General features: G+C 39.9%; 1 protein-coding gene and 1 long non-coding RNA gene across 15 annotated transcripts in view; one reads left to right on the top strand and one right to left on the bottom strand.

Moving 5' to 3' along the window:
* Nucleotides 1-17,595, top strand: part of ENOX1 (ecto-NOX disulfide-thiol exchanger 1) — a 545,438-nt gene that overhangs the window by 346,228 nt on the left and 181,615 nt on the right. The gene's annotated exons all lie outside the window — the stretch shown is intronic.
* LOC120244807 lies at nt 1,112-10,950 on the bottom strand. The gene is made up of 4 exons (XR_005531644.1): nt 10,826-10,950; nt 9,333-9,495; nt 2,805-2,902; nt 1,112-1,668 (listed from the first exon to the last, which is right to left on the bottom strand). It is a non-coding gene; the product is annotated as an uncharacterized LOC120244807 (long non-coding RNA).

Raw genomic sequence — 17,595 nt, 5'->3', positions numbered from 1 at the left:
CCCAAAATTAATTTAGCTTTAAAAAAAATTCTTGGGGTGCCTGGGTGGCTCAGGCAGTTAAGCATCCTACTTCGGCTCAGGTCATAATCTCGCAGTTGATTCAAGTCCCGCTTGGGGCTCTGGGCTGACAGCTTGGAGCCTGGATCCTGCTTTAGATTCTGTGTCTCCCTCTCTCTCTCTGCCCCTCCACTGCTCATATCCTGTCTCTCTGTCTCAAAAATAAATAAACATTAAAAAAAAATCTCTTGGCATCTCACGAGACACCGGAATAGCCATGTAAACCAGATTTCTCTCATCAGTTGGGGACTATCACCCATCTTTCTATGCTGTTTATGATATCCTATATATGATCTAGCAACCGGTTCTGCTTATGTTTTCACTGAACGGTGTTACTACCTTATCACAAGTTTCAAAATAATTCTCTTGCGGCCAAGAGTTTGCCTAGAGCCTTCTTCCCAGTTTTCTATGCTACATTTTGTCACTTTCCAGGAGCCCCTACCATGGGTGTCATCAGCCAAACTCCAGAATATCAGATCATGAGCTTTGACACCATCTGTGTGACCAGCTGCTCCCTTCCTATATATCCCAGCTTCTTTTCCAAAGTTATAATCATTAGTTGGAAGAGTTGAAAATGCAGCAGCTGAGTCCCTAGTTTTTAAGTTTCTTGCCCGGGACTGTGTGGAAACAGGTCATCTTTCCTGGGTATTCTCTGGCCATGAGATTATACCTTGCTTTTCTCTAAACCTTTTGAAATTTTCTTTCCTAATCTCAAAATCTTTCTCTTTTTCTCATTTTTTCTTTTTTTCATTTTTTCTTTTTTTTTCATTATCTTTCAACACAATGGGAAATGAAAATGAAAGAAGACTCTGAGCATCATCTTTTAGAGAGCCCCGCTACTCTGCATCAGGCGGTCTGTACCCCCTCAATCATGCCTGTGCCAGGGAGTGCCACCATTAACCTGCGAAGGGACTAAGGAAAGGATGTTCGCTGGCTTGAGTATTATTCTCATCTTAAAAACAAGTTTGTGGGATAGTTTATGAACAGAAAGCCCATCCGAGTGTCTCTCCTTAGCTGCTATTGACTTTGATTGACATATATCTTTTACCCCAAATTTCTTGACATGCCATTTGTTTTATTTCAAATACATGTTCTGAAAAGGCATCACACTTCCCTGTCAGCTATGGAAAGACTATATACAAGACAGTGCCACATGCCTTATCAGGGATTACTTTAGAGCCAATAAAAGACTTCTTCCCTCTTAAAAGTATCTGTGAACACTGATTGCCCCTTGGCTCACACCTTGCTGTTTCTTTGTTAAAAGCTCTGAGTTCACTATCGCTGCTTCTGTTACTGCCACTCTGAGAAGAGATCAACTTTAAAACTCATAGAGAGGCCAGGATGGGCTACAGCTTCTTCTCTTTCCCCTCTTCCATTCACTGAGACTTCCACTCAGTTTAATTCCTCTCTACTTTCTCAGATTATTTTTCCTACTTTCCTTCTTGAGTTGTTTAATCCTCCCAGGAACACCTTGATCCTCTTTAATATGCCCAGATATGAGGAGGCTTGTGTTAAATCCTTTCATCTCCTGGAGCATTGCTCTTAACTGGAATTTATTGAGCCAGACATTGTGCCGAATGCTGGGAATAGGAGACATAGACCTTTCAGAACCTAGTGGGAGAAACAGAGAAGAGTAAATAAACTAATACAAATCAACACGATGAGTAGTTCTGCCACTAGCAGATAAAGGGTGCTATAGGATGTCACTGAAGAGTGGTAAGCAGGGACTGGTGTGATTAGAGTGGCATTTTAATGGAGAACTTTTGTAAGTCCTAGAGACAATGGATGGAGTGTGGAATGGTTGGTGGCAGGGAGGTCAGATGAAGGACTGTAGCAGTTACTCAGATGTGAGGTAATAATGACAATAATAATCATGGAAGTGGAGATGGAGAGAAGTGAAGGGACCCATGAGACATTTAATTCTAGAAACAATAGAAATTGATGACTGAGTCCTCAGAATGTTAGGGGAGTCGTCAGCAGTGATTCTACTTTGGAAATAATATAAGTGGTGAGGTCATTTGCTGAGACGGAGAAAGCTGGAAGAGCAAAGGTAGGGGAAGATGGCAAGATTCTTTTTGCATGTGTTGAATTTGAAGAACCCATGGAAAGGAAATGCGGTAAGCAGTTAGATCTGAGAGTCTAGAACTCATGAGAGAAGGGGAGTCAGGGATGTGGCTTTGGCAGTCATAGCACCTGGATGGTCATTGACTCCTTTCTCCCCCAGTCATGCTTTTGGTGTGAAATTATAAATAAGCCCTCAGCTGCTCATGCAGGTGTCAGACTGACCTACACCTGAGTCTCCAAGTATCTGCTTCATCTATCCCCTCTCCCTTGACCCACTGGATTCCTATCCATTGGTGGGCTCCAAAGTTTGGAATTAGAGTGGTCAGAGATTTTAAAAATATAATCTAAGAGTCTATTCCTGAAACCATCTCATCAGTTTACAGTGACACTCAGGTGGTCTTTCTGTTGATAAATCATCCCACATACTTGTTTTTAAGATGAAAATAATACGCAAACCGGGAAACATCCTTTCTCTAGTCCATTTGCAGGTTAATGGCGGCACTCCCTGACACAGGCATGATTGAGGGGGTACAGACCGTCTGGTGTAGAGTAGCGGGGCTCTCTAAAAGATGATGCTCAGAGTCTTCTTTTGTTTTTTTTTTCCATCTTGCTGAAAGATTTCTCATTATCAAATGTCAGAAAACACATAGGGCCCTCGACTTAACATTTCACAATATACGTACCTGACTTCATGTATTCTTGGCAGTTACACATTCCACAGTTTTTTACCCTCTTCTCCCCAGGACAGTAGGACAGCACATGGGCAAGTTCATTCATTCCCCTACAGTATTAAAGAAAGTTCACAACGTACAGCATATTTTACAAGGCTCTAGACTAGCAGCAGTTTACCTGGAAGAGAGGTGACAGTCCTGTGGAGCATTCCTATTTTTTAAAGAAGCGGATGTAAATGGCTGTTTCATTACAACCACAGTGGGACTGGGGAGCCCAACTTAGCTTGGAGGTATTAGACGCTGTTCAGAAAAGTTCCTCTAAAGAAGTGATATCTAGGCTACGTGCCCAAAGATGAATTAGAGCTTACCAGGTAGCAGGAAGGAAGAACAGGAAGAAAAGGAGAATCTGGGAAGCTGAGAAAATTCTAAAAGTATAAAATGCCCTGTGCAAAGGTCTGAGGCAATAGGAGCTCAGCTGTTGCAGGGAGATGAAAGTGGGAGGTCTGTGGGCAAGAGGTGGCAGTTGAGATGAAGTTGGGTGGCAAGAGAGGTTTCTGGCGTACATCCAAAAGGCTGCTGGAAGTCCAGAAAGAAATGAATGAGGTAGATGGTCTGGATAGACACACGTGGGCCTAGAGTCCTGAGCGCCTCCCACCTGTCAGGCATTGAGGGGTGCCTCGAGTGCTGTAAGTGCTGAGGGGAAACATGGCTGTCGTCCTAGAGCTCTCATCCCGATGCTTGGTACATGACGTGTGTGTCTACAGTATTTCTGGAGATGAGAGAATTTGTAGAAAATTGTTTCCAAAAAATATTTGCTTCTTCCTGTGCTGTGTGCTATATAAGGTAATTGGTATTGCTTAAAACAAATCAAGGCTTGTCCTCAAATCACTCTCCACAAGTAACAACAACCTTTATCTTCGTTGACTAGAGAAGTTAGGAAATGAAAACCCTTTTCAAACACTTGCCTAACATGATATATTCATTTGAAGTATAGTCATTTTTCTCTTCCATGCAATGAAGCACATAAATTTACTTGCTTTGTAGATTGACTTTTTCTGAATTATGGATGTGTAATTTTGTTCTTCCTGTTTATGCCACAACAAATATATTTTTAAAAATTTTATACTGGTTTCCATCTCTTGATTTGCTTAGTCTTTATTTGGTCTGTGTACCCTGGTATATGTGCTACCTAACTTACTCAAATAGCCTTTTGAACTTCAGTAGTCACTTTCTTACTCACTAGACTAAAACTAGAGAAAATATTTTTAAATAACTGCATGTATATACATATGTATAGATATATTAAATATACGCATATTACATGCAAATATACAGCATGTATATGTGCATATATATCACAAACACATTCCCTAATTTTCTTGGTTTCCTTTTCCTCCCCTAGAATAGAGAAGCTTTTGTATCTTTAGCAGCAACGTGAGCTAAAGGGGAATATTTGCATTCCATAATGGAGGACGGATTGTATCCTGCCCCCACAGCAGGCATTCTAATGCAGCTGGAATCAGGAAGATAAATCAAACAGTTAAATTCCTGTATTAAAATTAATTTGTACGCTCCTAACCAGCGTGCACACTCATTCACACGTACAGGCACATTACCATATATTGTATTTTTGTTTTCAGTTAATGTCAAACTCTTTTATTTGTAAATATGGAATGTTGTGTAGTGACTTCTCATTTATATCTTGTTTCCTTTCATTTTTCTGAGCCTTATCACTTACTGTGTGTTGCATACCATGTTGCTGAGTGGTAGATATATTACAGTGTGCACTTATATAATTAGACTGTCATTTATCTAATAGACTTTGATAGGCTATACCTTTATATGGGCAAGAACCATATCTTTCAGCTTTGTATTCTTTAAATATTTTTGAGATTTGTTCTGAGATGCCATTAAGTTCCTTAGAAATAGTTTAATCCTTTCAAGGCTTGCTTTTTAGCCTGAGTAGGTGGGTCCAGAGCAGCCTTTAGATAGACTAACGATAATTAATGCCACTTCTGAGGCAAGATACTTCTAGAAACACTACTCTGGTATCTTATAAGATTTATCCTCTCTGGTACTGGAAACTTGATCTGTTCTCAGCGCTCTTGTGAGCTTCACAATCATTTCTACCTGCTCCTTTCCCATAGTTTTTGCCTCGGCCTTGGAACTTCTTTCACACACCTGATCAATACTGAGCCAAAGACCTGAAGGGAACATTCTGAAGATTTTCAGAGCTATCTTTCTGGTTAGGGCCTTTCCCTGCAATGCTCTTCCCTATAATTTCCAGCTGCTTTGGCCTCGCAAACACTGAAACTAAGGTATACCTCTGACTCTGTTTGAGTTTCTCATCCTTGAGTTAAATCCTGGAAACTTCCTAGACAGTAGACAGGGACAATCATAGCTTTTACTGCACCTGTCTCCCTTCTCTCAATAATCACTGTTTTGTACTTGATGTTGTCCAGTGCCCAAAAACTGTCATTTCATATGTTTTGTCTGACTTTTAAGTTGCATAAGGCAGGAGAATAAGTTCTGTCACTGTTACTTCTTCATGGCTAGAAGCAGAAGTTTTCAGACAAAGTCTTTTTAAAATGTGTATGCGTGTGCGTGTGCGTGTGTGTGTATGCCCTAGAGACATAAACAGTGTAAATCTGAGGCTATGATATGAATGACTTTCCTAGGAATGCTGAAAAAGGTGGTAATAAACCCACCAATTCCTGAACACTTAATATGTACCAAATACTGTAAATATCTAGCTTCATTTAATCCTCTACTAGCTAAATATTATTAACCCCATTTCATAGATAAGGGAACTGAGCTTGGGTGATGTTAATTAACTTACCCTAGGTTACTCATGTAGAAGGAGGCAGTGCTGGAATAGAAATCCAGGTCTATCCACTTAAGCTGTTTCTGCTGTATCAGAATTTGGAGAAAAATGACTGAAGCAAAACCCTCATAGATTTTTGCCTCAGGCCAGCACTATCTTTATACTTATAAATATCTTAAGTGGAAATATATCACATTAGAGATTTTTTTATATCACATTAAAATTTAAAAATTTCAATTATTTACTTGTTAGGGACATCATTTTTTATTCTAGAGATTTCAGAGATTTCCAGGGCACCTGGGTGCCTTAGTTGGCTAAGTGTTCAACTCTTGATTTCAGTTCAGGTCATGATCTCACAGTTGGTGAGATCAGGCCCCATGAGGGGCTCTGCACTGAGAGCATGGAGCCTATTTGGGATTCTCCCTGCTTTTCTCTCTCTGCCCCTCCGCTACTCATGTGCACATCCTCTTTCTCTCTCTTAAAATAAATACATAAAAAATGATAATAAATCTAGAGATTTCCATTAAGCCTCATAAGTTTAGGACTTATGGTTCAGTGATCTAGAATTGGTACTAATGTTTAACCAGGAATAACTTAGTAATATAAAGTAGAATTGTACGAATAAGACCAGGTAGATAACCTGCCTCTAGTTAATGTCAGTAACCAAAAATGATCATAAATACTGGGAGATTATATACATTTCAGTCTAAAGATAAATATGAAGGTTTTCCCAAAGGAAAAAAATGACTGTGAATTTCTCAGCAATTAACTCAGATTAGATGGGTTTAGGTCAACTTAGTTATTCACTCTTTGAGAATAACAGAATCTGGGGCACACAGTCCTATAAGACTGGGGTAGAGCATTGAAAAGGGAGTGGGTCATAGGATGGAATGAGCTGATGAGGGCAAGCGGGGAGCTGGAAGGGTTAGAAGGTGTGAAGGAGAAAAGGGCATTAGCCACGTAACAGAAATAAATAGGGACCCTTTCCATGGTATTTGCAAAAGAAAAATTATTTTCCCTAGAAACTGATGAACTGTCCCTGCAAGAGGCAGATGGTGACTTTGAGCCTGAGATCTTGGGTTTGAGTCCAGGTCTTTCCCTTGGCCATGTCACCTTGGTCAAATTACATTTAACCCCCCTGAGTTTGTTTGTCTATGAAGAGGAGCATAATAGTATCAACACCAGAGAACTGTTGTAGCTTCCAGCATCTAGTGCTATAAAGTATGGGACATATTGTAGGGGTCCAGACATCTTAGTTCCCTTGCCCCTTACTGGACAGCAGTTAGGGAGGAGCAGGGCAGGGAAGAAGAGTGACTTTGGATGACTGTATTTTAATGGATTGAAAAAGGAAGATTTGGCCCCTGTGAAAAAATGGTTCCCTTGTCCTGACTTTTCCTGTGTCCTAAGAGCAGTGACAGCCATTGTCCTTTACAAGCCATGCGGAGGCACCCACACACATCCCAAACACACCCATAAATTGTAGCTCCACAGTATTACTCCAGGTATTTTTTGCCAATCACCTGTGTCATTATTCCATGGACTGTAAATTTCAGGGCCAATTTCAGACCTCTGAAACATGCGGCCCTGGAAACTACAAACAAAAATTTAAGAACATAACTCCTTGAAGAACTTCAGGACCTACACTGGTGGGAGAAGAAGAAAACACCCCATTTGGCCTGGAAATGAGCAGGGAAGCTTGTTTGATCCTACATTTCTGTGGTCTTAACTACAATGCAGTTTTACAACTGAAAATGTTTTTAAAAAGTAGCTGAGACTAAAAGTACCTAAACAGTAGCTGCAGATGCAAATTTAAAAATCATATATTGAGTATCTACGATGTTCAAGCACTGTGCATGATCTCATTTAATCAGGCTTCATCTTGATGGGGCTCCTAGTTGCTCAGTTGGTTGAGCGTCTGACTCTTGATTTCAACTCAGGTCATGATCCCAGGGTCATGGAATTGAGCACCATGATGGGCTCTGGGCTGAACGTCAAGCTTACTTAGGATTCTCTCTCTCTCTCTCTCTCTCTCTCTCTCTCTCTCTCTCTCTAAGATAAAAGTAAAATAAAACAAAACACTAAAATAAAGTCAGACTTTATCTTGAAGACGTCTTGGACATGGAGACACACATCCTTGAACTATAATAAACTGTATTTTCCTCTTCATCAGGGACATTTGCTTGTTGTCATAGTCACAGTTTTGACCCTGAAGTTTTACTTTGGAAAGTTTATGCCTGTGGGCCAAAGGACACTTATTCTAAAGGAGAAGGAGAAATACTACAGTCTTCAAGTTCACTATGTTCTTCCAACCACAAGGGCATCTTTAAAAAAAAAATACTCCTCCCTCCCCTGGATAGGACTCTTGTGACCTCCATCAGTTAATGCCTCCTAGTCATTTATTCTATCTCAGCAGGAAAAATAGGCCTCAACACTCTAATGTGAGGCAACTGAAGTCTCCACAGGGGACCCTCACACAGAGTGAATCATTGCTGACGAGGTTCTAACCAGAGACATTTTTATGAGCTGTGCAATCACTCAAAAATGCTCATTTTATATTTTCAAAACTTAGTGGCCTCTGTCTTGGAAACTGTGTATTTGAGAACATCTTTTTGAATTTGTTCATCCCCAGCTGTGAGAAAATACTGCCTAGTCATGGGTAGGAAAAAAGCAATTTAGAGAAATAATAGAGGAAGATGATGATTTCATCCTCGTCTGGATTTCTGTGACATCCTTACTGGGACTTGTCCAGGAGAGAGGCAGACCAGAGGCTCTGCTGGGGCGACAGAAGGAGCCCAGTGAGTCACAGGCCTTTACTGGCCAGAGAAAACCAGGAAGGGCACAAAGATGTAAGAGAAACATATGGGAAACAGAATTTGGGGGCCCTGGAGTCTTGGCATTACTCTTCCTCTGCTCTGTCACATGGTGGCTGAGTGACCATGGGCCAGTCACACAGATTCCAAGGACCTTGCTATGCCCACCTGTCAGAGGAAGGTGCCTGGGCTGCCTTAATTTTCTGAAATTCTATAATATAGGAAAACCCTGGAAACCAAGAATGTAAGACATTAATATGCACAATGCTAAAGTGACTAGCATCCAGTTAATATCTTGAGGAAATAAAGCAAGATAATAACTTTTAACAGGATCCACAGGAAGAGTATCTCTATAATTAAGGTAATCTTTTTTGGTTGAGATGGGTTTTTTTGTTTGTTTGTTTGTGTATTTGTTCCTTAATGGATCCAGGGAGCACCTGCAGAGTTAATCACACATAGAGCCACATGAGCCATGTAGGAGAATCATCATAAGGGACTTGAATCTTTCTAGGCTTTGAAGAAAGAAGTTGCAAGAGAGGGAAAGACATACTCCTACCAGTGTCAAGGCCTTGACACAGCAGCAGCATCTGTGGAATAACCAATAACCGAAGGCAAAGGGAAACTGAGCAAGAGTGTAGATGCTAGAAATTGGAGAGTCTCAGTTCAACCATGCTCAGGAAGGGTGTGAGATGTTTCATATCTGTTCTGTCTGTTTCATATCTGTTTCATATCTGTCTGTGTAAAGGAATAGGCTAAAGACCATCTGAAATCTTAAGTGAGTGGTCTTGTTTGTTTTTACTTGTAATTCTAAATCTTCTTCATGAATTCATAGTTCCTTCAAGAAAATTGAGGGGTTTTGTAAAAATAAGAGTAGGAAGGATTCAGAAATGTGCATTTCTCACCCACCTCTCTCTTTGCAAAGCTCTTGCTGTTCTCTGGAGCCTGTGCTCAAGGAAAAGAGACAGTGCAACATCTGTTCCATGCTTTGCTCAATGGGTGTGTGATGGGTCCTTCTTTGAATGAGTAAACTAAGTGGTCTGTTTTAAACAGCCTCCTGCTGTGCTACATGCTTAGGAAGAAAAAGTAAATAAGGCCACACTTGTTCCAGTCATGTTCGTGAGAACCTGAAAAAGAAGACTTGGGGCAAAATAACTGAAATCTGTATAATAAAAATTACATTATTATATGGTGTCCATTGTGTGGGAAGATGATAGCACCAACTCAGTAGAAATAAGATTTGGCAGTTAGGAAGGACTTGAATAGTAGGACATCATTCTGGTATTTAGTGTTTAATTTTTCTGAGAGATTTCAAATAGGAAATTTTATTTAAACTTTAATAATTAGCTCTGCAGTGGCAGGGGTGCCTTACACTATTCCCGTGCTCATTGCTAATGTGATTATCAGCACCCTCTTTCCTACTGTAATAGGCTATGTCCTTATATTCCAGCATGGCACTCCAAGCCAACACCACTATAAATGTGAACGAGACTTTCTGCTACCCCTGATCTTTCATTTTATGGATGAGAAGATAAACGTCTGCAGAAGGTCTAGTTAAGTTCTACAAAACAATATATCTTGACTGTTTTCTCCATTTTTGATGGGCTTGAGAGGAATACGTCAGGCACTCTTGCCTATCCGCTTCTTTGCATGGTGATGAACGTGCCAAGTTTAGGAGTGCCCTCATACTTTTCATTGAATGAAATCGACTGGTGATAAGAGAAAACAACTAAACTCTGACCTTGACTGCTTATGCAGAAGACTTAACAGTTTTTATCATTTACTATAAGAATTGTGTGTACTTTAAAGGAAAAGCCTATTAATAATTTCACACGGTCACCGAGATATTGGTAAAATTAATGAAGCATGCTCATTTCTTCACACTTAGAAGTCTCCTTAAGTTTTCTTTTTTTCATTTCTCATTCTTGTTACTCTCTTTTCCCTGTGAGACCACGCTCATCCATCCTTTCCTTGTGTTCTGTCTATCCATCCACCATCCATCCATCCATCCATCCATTCTTTCCTTCCTTTCTTCCTTCCTCTCTCCCTTTTTTTCTCTGCCCTTCCTTCTTCCTTTCCTTGTTTCCTTCCATACTTGTTGATCGTCTTTCACTGTAAGAACTAAAGTTATTTCTATCTCATGGAGGTCATACTTTGATGGTGGAGAAAGATAATAAACACATTAATACAGATATATTGTAAAATGTAACAATTACTAGGAGGAAATAGTAGGATACCACAATGATAGAGAACAAAAGGGGAATTCAGCATGGATCTTAATAGTCAGCAGAAGTTTTTCTCTGGAGACAAAACTCCAGTTCAGATGCTGAGGATGAGAAGGAACCTGCTCTGGAAAAGCGGGGAAGGAAGAGTGAGAGGATGATAAAGGCAGTTTGACTCACTTGAAGAACTACTTTAGGACCAGTTTAGTGGATGAGATGGAGACTGACGTGAGAGGTGTTTAAGGCTGTGGTTTGAGGCCCTTTGGGTCCTGAGTTAATTCTAAGATTAACTGAAGGTCATTCATTCACTCACTCACTCAGCGGTGGGATTCTATGATTGAATTTGAATGTTAAAAGACAATGGATCTGACATAAGATGGAAGTGGAAGCAGGGAGTCATCAAAGAGGCAGTGCAAGTGTGGGCACTGACTCGTATGTGGCTTCAGGTAGGAAGATGGTAGTGAGGTTGAAGACGGGAGGACATACTTGTGATAGATTTTTGAGGTTGAGGCCTCAGGACTTTCTGATTAGACGAGAGAGGAATGAGAGAGAAAGGAGACTCCAGCTGAATCACAAGTTTCTAGGTTTTGAGCAACTGGGTAAAAGTGGTGGTGGCATTTCATGAAATGAGCAACACAGGAGGAGCAAGTAATAATTCATTCAGGAATTCATTCAAGGAATAATGCATTCAGATCTGTACATCTCGGCTCTGCGCTCCTGTGAGAAACCTAAGTGGTAATGTGAAGGAGGCAGATACTCATGTCTGGTGTGAGAGACATGTGTGTCAGAGTTACACACACACACACACACACACACACACACACACACACACACACAGGTATCTGTGTTTGTCTGCATGTAGAACGTGATCTATGTTCTACACCATGTATATGAGGGAGGTGGCATGAAGATAATGGAGGGAGGTGTAGGAGCAGGCTTTGAAAATTTCCAGCATTTAAATTTTGGGAAGAAGGTGGGGCCGCCGGGGTGGCTCAGTGGGTTAAGCATCCAACTTCAGCTCAGGTCATGATCCTTCAGCTGGCAGGTTCGAGCCCCACGTCAGGCTCTGTGCTGACAGCTCAGAGCCTGGAGCCTGCTTCAGATTCTGTGTCTCCTTCTCTCTTTCCCCCTTGCCTGCTCATGCTCTGTCTCTCTCTCTCAAAAATAAACATTAATTTTTTATTAAAAAAATAAAAAATAAAGTTTGGGAAGAAGCCAGTAAAGGGGGGGTTGAAAAGAAGGAACAGCCAGAAAATTAGAAGGAAAAGAGAAGTGTGCAATATCATAGAGCCAATATCTTGGCCACATAGTAGCCAGATAGATATATTGCTTCTGAGAGGTCAAATAAAAAGACTATAGTGAGGGAGGTTATTTGGGTAGAGTTGTGGTAGGGTCATCATTGAGGATGTTTGTCTAGAAAGGGAGCAGGTAAATTGAGAGGTACTTGAGGAGGATACGGGCTGAAGAGAAAATGTAAGACCAACTGGGACCTGATATGTACTTTCAGAAGCAGTCCCCGCGATAGGAAGAAGTATTTGGAGATACCATATTGATGTAAAGAAAGAATCCCAAGCCCCCTGATTTAGATAAAGCTTTCCTGTGCATACTAAAGGTAGTGACACTAATGTATAGAAAAAATAGTGAACCCTTGGTTTAGGATCAAATGATGAGTCACTGAGAGGGAAAGCTTTAAAACGCAAAATGAAATACATTATTGATTGACACAGTCTTGTACTTGCCAAAATTTCATATATACTTACTGATTTTTTGCAGACGTTTTCCTTGATAAATAACAGAACAATTACATGTGCCCACAGAAGATACTATCGGACACAGCCATCTGGTGCAACACACCACTTCTCTCTTTTGTGTAATCTCTCCTCTGAAGAGTTACATTTCCATGTCTAAGGCTCGTTTATTTACCTTGATTTCATATCTTTGTGCTGTAACTCAGTCTAAATATTTACTTTGGCAAATTAATTGATTATTGTGAAGCCCATTGAAGTCCACATGGCTTTTGGAAATGGTGCGAGTTCTTATTTCTCCTGCTGTGAAATAATAATGCCTCACCTCCCTGTTTGAACCTGCTGTCCGAGTATATGCAATACTTGTGAATAATAGATCTCTCACAGTCCTCACCTCCTTTTAAGCATTCACACTGCATCTTATATTTGCATACAAGTTATTTTTGCTTGTTCTAGCTAGGTCACATGCTAGGTCAGAGGGCCAACAAATCATTTCTCTCTCTCTCTCCACCCTCTCTCCTTCCCCTTTCCACCATCCCACTTCCAAATGTAGTGTAGGCAGCATTATTTGTAACCCTGTAGGAAAGAATAGGCCAGCCCAGCCATTATTTCCCCAGACCCTAGTGGTTTGCTTCCATGAAATACAGTTCCATGCCTGAACAGAGAGGTATTTGCACATAAACAAGATGTCTGTATTTAGCCTTGTGAAATTCCTACTGTTTTCATTGTGGAAAACTAGTAGAAGATTTGACTTAATTGGTAGGTATCTGAACTTAGGGCCAGTAAGGGCAAACCCCTTAATCTCTGTGACCTTTAGATTCCCTGTTAGAAAATGGGCCTATCAACAATATCCACTACACTATCCTTTTTTTCAAGGATCGAGTGTCTTGTGTATTATGAAATTTAAAACAGGAAAGTAGGAGATGCCTTGGGCTGAGGAAGGTCCTTTACACACTTTAATTACCTGCTCATTTACATCTCTAAGTTTCTAGAAGTGACTCAGAGGAATTGTATATTTAAACGTTTGATATTGCCAAATTGTCTTCTACAAAAGCTGAACCCATATTACACTCACACCAAGAGTGGGTATTTTCAAATCAGTTTAATCTTTACTCCCTCCATGGGTGAGAAATGACCTCACACACCTCTTTGCATTGCTTTGACGACTCTGTTGGTAGTCTTTGAGTTATTTTCAAACTGTATGAATAACTCTGCTGTTGAGTATCTTTGATTCTTTATTTCCCATTTGGAATATTTCTTTAAGATCAGTTTCCAGTCAACAGATGATAGGGCCATTTCAGTTGCTCTTGAAACATTACAAAATTGCTTTCAAAAGAGTTTCACAATTTATACTCAGTATATATTTATGTCTGCAACATATACTCAGAGATGCCTCAGTGCTTTTGTTTTAGCATCCTTGCTGACTCTGGGTGTTACTGAAATTATTTTTGCTAATTTAGTAAAAGTGAAAGATGTTGCTTTTTTATTGCCCAGGAACCATCATTTAAAGGGCCCCCTGATGGTGCTGTAGCCAGATGGAAGCCTGGCGCTGACACCAGAGGTTTATTTTCTGTTCTTTCACCTGCTGGTTAATAATTAGGCAATATTTCCAGGCCCACAGTTGGATCTGATTGAACTGCTCTTGCCGAGCTGTTAATGATTCAGAAACACCTTCCCCTACCTCCCCACCTATCTAAATTCTTCCTGCTTCTTTGAGGGCACCTCAGCTCCCATACCATTCAAATAGCCTCCCCTAATTGCCCCTTCCTACCACCCCAAGGCAATTACTGCTCTTAACCATATGGTTTGACCCTGAGCTGTAGTCCATTGGTTTCCATTATTTGCTTTACTTTTAAGATTTTGTAATACGGATACACTCCACCTGCAAGGTGATGTTAACACCATGCCTTTTCTCTTTAGATTTTACTCTGTAAGAAGACACTTCCCAGAACAGTGCTGGCCACTCATAGGTGCATAATTAATAGTATCAGCTGTGCTGAACTGAATCCCTTGTCAAATGGACTTTACTCCAAAAGATAATGGAGTGTAAGAAGCACTGTACTCTTCCCACACAAGTCATTCCTAGAACACGGAACAGGCAGACCAAATGTGTTATTATATTTGGCTTACAGACATTATTGTTCTGACACCGCTACGATTTGCTTTGTAGGTACCTTTCCCCAGCGGTCTCTTCTTGTTTAGTCTTCTAGCATATTCCAGTGAACAAGATTAGTTTCTCCTCTACCAAAACACCATAGGCATGCTCACGCAGTGGGTTGAATTTCTTCTCTATTTAGATCCTGTCTCTTAAGTGACACCAATCCACTTAATCCTGGCAGCCTTCATTGTTATTATTGACTCTGCCTCTAATGTTAGCATTTTCCAGCTCTGCTATTTTCAGAATATACCTGCTTGTGTCATTCATGTGTCTTTTGTCCGCAATCTCTGGTTTCACTGACATACCGAGCTTTTCCAGCTGGAGAAGAGTTTCTACTCAACTGTGGCTAACTTTGCCTTCCCAGCTTAAAGTATCTTCAAATCATGGATGTTCAGTTTTATGCCCTGTACTGTGACTCCCAACCACTGATGTGGTCCTTGTCACATGTCCAAAAGCACCTGTATGTATGTGCCTATCTGTGTTGTGTATGTGTATGTGTGTGTATACATTTATATATGTATGCATTTTTATACTATATATGTTTATAAATGTGTGTTTATATAATCACGCATACAGATTCGCATACGTATGTATATATGTGTGTGTCTATATATCTTCTAGCAATTAGAATAGAATTAAAACTATTAACAGAGGTTTTCAAATCTTTCTTTTTAACCTTAAAACGCTTCTGTATAATCACTCAGGCAGAAAGTCAATAGGCATAAAAGATAGTGATTATCTAGTTGAATAGTGGGGATGAACAGGCCCTTGGGACATTGTTCAAAACCATGATTTGTCCCCTGCTGTTGATCACGTCGCTTCACCATAACCCTTGCCTACCAGGCTGCATTCACATTGGCCTCTTTTTACATCTGGAACTTACTAAAATTGTCCTTGCCCTTAGGGTTTTGCTTTAGCCATCCCCCTTCCCAGATCCTGCTCACCTAGACTTCCCCACTTCCCACAACCTGGCTCCTCGTTATCAGAAACTCAAAAGTCACCTTTCCAGAGAGACCTTCCTTGACCTCCCAAGCGGCTTCTCTCCTCCTCTCTCACTCCCAAGTAACCCTTACATCCCTACCCGAGCACTTCCCACTCCTGGGAAGTAACTTCTTTCTTATGGTTTATGTCCCAATGGGAGGCGAGTTTCCAGGAAAGTAGGCAGCTAGTCTGTCTTGCTCCAAGTTATATTTCCAGTTCTTAAAAACAATGCCTGGCACACAGAAGACACTAAATATATCCTGGAAGGGAAAAGCATCAATGGAGCACTAGCTTTAGAGGACTCTCAAATCTTCATACGATTTTCTTCTCCTGCTTCTAAATTCATCAGGGTTTACTTTTTAACATTCCATTTTTTAAAGGTGTTTCACAAAGCTTTTTCTAGACTTTAGGTTATCAAAGCAAGTTTTGATATTTGAACTCGAATTCCTAGTAGGAATTTGAAAGCTTATGGTGAAAAGCTACTTTGCAGAATAAACTACAGTGAGTTAAGAATCAGTTCTAAACATTTTAGAAGAAAAAGCTTAGGAAAACTTCTCTTTACTAAAGTGAGTGAAATTTCAAAGTTCAAATCACCAAGACACCATGTTCTTTCACCATTTAATTTATAATGCCTATAAGTAATTTTATTTCTATTTTTTTAAACTTTATTTATTTATTTTGAGAGAGAGTAAGAGCAGGGAAGCGGCAGGGAGAAAAAGAGAATCTCAAGCAGGCTCCGTGCTAACAGCACAGTGCCCGAAGTCAGACCTGAGCCAGAATCAAGAGTCAGACGCTCATCTGGCTGAGCCACCCAGGTGCCCCTATTTCTAATTTTTTAACTATCCAAACAAAAGACTGAAAAATATTACCTTGAAGTCAACAACGGGTGATAAAAAATGGTTTATTAATATTATTCTTTGATGAACATTAGTTTCTATCACTTTTTCCCAGTTATAGTTTTATTGAATGGGAAGCACCTTGTAAGCATATCACTTGGTTGGTAAAAATCCTATGTTCATATAGTAATATAATTTTTGTTCTCTTCATTCTTTTATCATAGAATCATCTACCAGTGCTGAACTGGACTTATAGTTCCAAGAATTACTTTGTATAGAGTTAACTTTTTCAGTAGGCCTGCTTGTCCAATATTAAATAATCTTCTTGGGAAAATAACAACATTGCTACAAAGAAGTTTTATATAGCATTATCATGTCTTGGTAATGACAAGGAGGGATGTGTAATGTGAATCCTGACTCATTCATTTCCCATCAGAGATAGAATTAAAAGGGAATAAAAGGAACCTGGAGTGTACAGAGGAAAACTTTGATAGCATAATATTATTAAAAATTTTTTAATACATAATAGCTTAAAGATTTAAAAACATGTTGTAATTTGAAGGCTCAGAAATAACCACCACTTATATCAATGTATGTCATTCAAGTTCCTTTCTCCTCAAATATATTAACAAATGTGTTTAATTCTAAGAATTTGGTTTATGACTTGTTTTTAAATGTTTTATTTATTTTTGAGAGAGAGAGAGAGACAGTGTGAACAGGGGAGGGTCTGAGAGAGGGAGACACAGAATTTGAAGCAGGCTCCAGGCTCTGAGCTGTCAGCACAGAGCCCGACGCGGGCTTGAACCCATGAAGCTGAGATCATGACCTGAGCCGAAGCCGGATGCTCAACCGACTGAGCCACCCAGGCGCCCCAGTTTATCACTTTTTCTCATCAGAAGGAGAAAAAGACAATTTCTCATGTCAATAAATATTCTTTGGATGAGAAATAATAGACTTAGCCACACATATTGTTGGTCCATTCCCCGAATCCTTGCTAATACTGCTATTATTACATTTTGAGTCTTTGCTAATAAGATGGGTGAAAAGTATCTTGCTTTTATTTGAAACTTTTTAAATCTTTTTTTTGAGTTCAGTCAACACACAATGTTACATTAATTTCAGGTGTACAACTTAGGGCCTGACAAGTTTATACATTAGGTTATGTTCAAAAGTATAGCTGCCATCTGTCCCATTACAAGGCTATTACAGTATCATTGACTGTATTCTTTA

This window comes from Hyaena hyaena, unplaced genomic scaffold (assembly GCF_003009895.1).
Source record: "Hyaena hyaena isolate Hyena2069 unplaced genomic scaffold, ASM300989v1 scaffold_394, whole genome shotgun sequence".
Lineage (NCBI taxonomy): Eukaryota > Metazoa > Chordata > Mammalia > Carnivora > Hyaenidae > Hyaena > Hyaena hyaena.
Note: the sequence above shows the minus strand (reverse complement) of the source record. Positions and strands in the feature narration are given on the sequence as shown.